Here is a 5,053-nt window from a genome sequence, read left to right on the forward strand (position 1 = left end):
AAGCCAAAAGTGGAGCTTGGCTCAAATGGTAGAGTAGCAACCTTAAGAGAAAAGGCTATGGGACAGGCCCCAGGCCCTGAGTTCAAACCCTAGTACCAGCACACATATACACACAAAATTTTCTAGATGATTTATGATACCTAATACAATGTAAGTACTAAAAAAATAGTTGTCAAACCATATTGTTTAGGGAATAAGGATATGTAAACATCTTTACATGGCAAGATACAATTTTTCCAAAATTTTTTTGGGGGGGTCCGGTCATGGGGCCTGATCTCTGGGCCTGGGCACTGTCCCTCAGCTTTTCAGCTCAAGGCTAGCACTCTACCACTTGAGCCACAGTGCCACTTCCGCCTTTTTTTTTCTGCTTATGTGGTGTGAGGAATCGAACTCAGGGCCTCCAGCATGCAAGGCAAGCGCTCTACCACTGAGCCACCTTCCCAGCCGTTCCAAATGTTTTTGATCCACAATTAATTCAATCCATAGGTTCTGAACTCGCAAATATATAAGATTGAATGTATGTTATTCACGCACACATACACACACAAATATACTCCTCACAAAATAAGGAGAAAATTCTCAAGATAGTGTGTTTTCATTTCTGTAACTAGTTATCTGGTATTGATAACGCCTTTCTTCCACAACCTGATCTATGTCCCTTTTCTTTCAGTAAACATGTTAGCTGGTTATAGCTCTTTTCCTGGTAGAATGGCCCAAGAGTTCACTGCTGAGAGGACTGTGCCACTAGAATTCCTGAATTAAGTTGTTGTAGTTTTCCATTGACCAATCACAAGACATGGTGATACTACCGATTCACACCCTCCCCCCCCAGTCCCCTGCCAGGGTCTCCAGTATTCCAGATATAATCCTCTAAATCTCCACTGTGGACTATTAGTAGCTCAATTTCTACTGGATAGCCAAGGTCAGTTACCCAGCCAATAGCCTCCCTTTACCTACTGATCTGGAGGAATGAAGAACCCAAAATGGCCATGTGGCAGTCAAAACTTACAGAAGATTTGATTGTTCATAGGAAATATTCTTCTGTCACCTAAAACCTCTAAGCCAGCCAGGCATGAAGTCATGGGAACCAGAAGTAGAAGTTTTGCTGGTGGATCATTAGTTGTCATAATTAAGGTCATTTCTATTTCCCCCTATTGTTTCCTGGATAATGAATCCTACCTGTGGGAGAAATAGTCCAAACAGATGCTGATCCAAAGCCTCTAGCAGAATCTTACCTTAGCCCGGCAAGATATTGACACCTAACTCATGCTGTAACTGAGTCTTCAAAAGGCCATTTCTTTCTTCTGCCAAACCTACTGCTTCAGAATAGTGGAGGATATGGTAAACCCAGGGAATTTCATAAGTATAGACCAATTGCCACACTGATTTTGCTACGCAGAGTTTCTTGGTCAGACATAATCTATGTGGAAATACCATGATGGCTATGATCGCATTCTATAGGTCAATGGATGGCAGTTACCCAGACTTAGTATCTGCTTCTTTAAAAGCTAGCTAAACAGCTGGGAATCCAGTAGCTCAGCTAAACTGACACATGAAACTAACTATCACAGGTCTTTGCTTCATGCTTTATATCAAGAATACATCCAACATTTAAATTATTATATGTTAAATTTAATACTGAATGTTTCATAATTCTAAATAGGATCTAGGACTTCTCACACATTGCTGAAATGCTGTGGTGTCGCAATTTCTTCATCTTAGCCCCAGCCTGGCTCTCAGTGCAGCCTTCTGAGGTCAATGTCTTCCTCCTATTTTTCCAAGAGACTAGATCTTGTAGAATTAAAATGTATTAATCAAGGTATCTAAGTTAATTTGGACAATTTAACTGAATTCACCAAGGTCAACCAAATTCACTGAACTGGCAAGGCCAATCCCAGCTGGGAACTGACCACAGAGAATTTCCCATACTGCAGACTCAAGAATGAAGAAAGAGCTAGTGATGACAGAGCAGCATCAGGATTCACCTACTGTGACCGGGACCTACTAGGGCCTGGTCTCTTGCATATAATATCTGATTCCATACATATATGCACTGGGATGTGAAGAGCAGGACCCCCCACTCTGCAGACTAGGGAAACAGGCTTCTTCAGGAAGTCAAATAATTAATCTCATGGTTATAAAATAGGGTGGAGTTGGGAGTTGAATCCCAAAAGTATTGGCCCATTGCCACACTGATTTTGCTATGCAGAGAGTTTCTTGGTCAGAAGCAATCTATATAGAATACCATGAGGTTAGATAAGGCATTCTATAGGTCTATGGATGGCAGTCTGGGTACCAGAAATAAATTGAGTATCCAGATTGTGTCTACTTCCATTAGTACTAACCAAAGCCAGAAGCCAGTCTCACACCTGTAATCCTAGCCACTCAGGAAGCTGATATCTGAGGATCAAGGCTGGAAGCCAAGCTAGGCAGGAAAGTTTCTGAAACCCTTATCTTCAATTAATTACCAAAAAGCAGAAAGTGGAGCTGTGGCTTAAGCAGTAGAGCATAAGCCCTGAGCAAAGTATCTCAGAGTCAGTGCCCAGGCCCTGAGTTTAAGCCCCAGGACCAGAAGAAAAAAAAAAAAAAAAGCAAAAAATACACTGACACACTGAGTTGGCTAGCTGAATTCCTATTTCTAGAAGAATTAGTGAAAGCCTTGGAGAAGTGAATAAATCCTGCTTTCTTTGAGATCGGAGAGAGAGTAAAAGGATGGATGAAAGGAGCTATAAATGCTGGTGCCAAAGGGAAAATCCCCTATGAGATGGTTTTAGTCTTTATAAAGATGTACACAAGTCATTTGCTGACACATATGATGAAACCTAGACCAAAGAATGTACATAATTTGGAGAGGGAACTGTCGTATTAAGCAAGCTGAGAGGACTCCCAGGGATGGTGAGAAACAGGTACACTCAAGGGACTGGAGGGCCAGAGAATTAGGAAAGCCAGGAAAACAAGTGAGGGATGAAGGTGGTGAGAACAAAACAGAGATAATCGCCAAAAATTGGCTCCATGACTTGCACTACAGATGATGTTATTGGAGGTAGGAATAGTGTTCGTGTGTGTGTGTGTATGTGTGTGTGTGTGTGTGTGTGTGTGTGTGTAGAGAGAGAGAGAGAAACAGACAGAGAGAAAGAGAGAGAGACAGACAGTGGTGTGCACATGTGTGCATGCCAGTACTGGGGCTTGAATTCAGGACCAAGGCACCATCCTTTAGCTTTTCATTCAAGGTTGCTGCTCTACCACTTGAGCCATACCTCCACTTCCAGCTCTTTGCTGGTTCACTGGACACAAGAAACACACAGATGGGGCTGGGAAGTTGGCTCAGTGGTACAGCGCTTGCCTTGCATGCCTGAGGCCCTGGGTTCGATTCCTCAGCGCCACATAAGCAAAAAAAAGAAAAAAGCCGGAAGTGGCGCTGTGGCATTAGCCTTAAGCTGAAGAGCTGAGGGACAGTGCTCAGGCCCAGAGTTCAGGCCCCACAACCGGACCAAAAAAAGAAAAAAGAAAGGAAACACACAGACTTTCCTGCCCAGGCTGACTTTATACCTCAATCCTTTGATCTCAACCTCTTAAGAAGCTAGGATTACAGGTATGAGCCACTAGTGCCCAGACAAAAACAATATTTTTAGAGTTAATTCTGAGTAGACCAGATGCTTAGATTTCAGGTCTGGAGCAGATAATGCCTAAGAAGTTATAGAGGGCTGTGAAGGTGGCTCAGTGGTAGAGCGCTTGCCTTGCATGCATGAGGCCCTAGGTTCGATTCCTCAGCACCACATAAGCAAAAAAGAAAAAAGCTGGAAGTAGTACTGTGGCTCAAGTGGTAGAGTGCTAGCCTTGAGCTGAAGAGCTTAGGGACAGCATCCAGGCCCAGAGTTCAGGCCCCACGACCAGACCCAAATATCAAAAAGTTATAGAAAAGGGGCTGGGAAGGTGGCTCAGTGGTAGAGTGCTTGCCTTGCATGCATGAAGCCCTGGGTTCGATTCCTCAGCACCACATAAGCAAAAAGAAAAAAGCCAGAAGTGGCACTGTGGCTCAAGTGGTAGAACACTAGCCTTGAGCTGAAGAGCTGAGGGACAGTGCCCAGGCCCAGAGTTCAGGCCCCACGACCAGACCCAAAACAACAACAACAACAACAACAAAAAAGTTATAGAAAAATATTGAGCAGAAAGGAAGCTTTCTGTATACACAGGAAGGAAAATGTTACAAAATATCAAAAAAGGGAGCTGGCCCTGGACCAGGTAATGCTAGGCAGGGCAGGCCTAACCTGACTGGTTAAGTGGGGACTAATGTGTGGACAAATAGGACAGGCCACTGAAGAGGGAGAGGAAGTGAACTGTTAGCAGTGGACCAGTCAGCAATGTTAGGAGCAGAGCGAGGGACCTAGTGTTTACATAGAAACTGTAGGATTGTGGTTTCAACTTTTACAAAGTTTACCAGCTCTGTCAGCTTTCGTTTTGCTATGAAAACAGACCTAACATACACAAAGCAGTTAAGGTTCATTTTAGCTCATGGTTTCAGAAGTTTCAGTCCATAGTCCTTGACTCTGTTCATTCTGAGCTTGTGGTATGGCAGAACAACATGGTGGCTGGAACATGTGAGAGATTGCTTACTTCATGGTGGAAAGGAAGCAGAGAAAGATGAATAGACTAGGAGCCAGGTATAACCTAAGCCTCCACTGGTATACTTTCTCCATCTAAGTTCCATCTCCTAAAATTTCCACCATCTCCCCCAGCTAGTGGCAACATATGGGGCTGAGTGACCTAATACATGAGTGTATGGGGAACATTTCCTATTCCATAGCACCTACCAAGGACACACAGGCAGTTTAGCAAAATATCTGACTTAGGATGAATGACTTTTGTATAAGTTGCTGCTGTCTCTTGAGATACATTGGAGTATTGCTTCTCTAAGAACCACAGCTGACTGAAATCACACACTTCACTAAGATTCCGATAGGAAGATTCTGTCCATCAGTCCTGGAAGTCACAAGGAGAAAGCTGAAGACTGGACAGGACCATCACATGCAAATGTGTAGACCCCTCCATTTGC

The sequence above is a fragment of the Dipodomys merriami genome, unplaced genomic scaffold (genome assembly GCF_024711535.1).
Source record: "Dipodomys merriami isolate MVZ:Mamm:240054 unplaced genomic scaffold, mDipMer1.0.p SCAF_14, whole genome shotgun sequence".
In the NCBI taxonomy this organism is placed as follows: Eukaryota; Metazoa; Chordata; class Mammalia; order Rodentia; family Heteromyidae; genus Dipodomys; species Dipodomys merriami.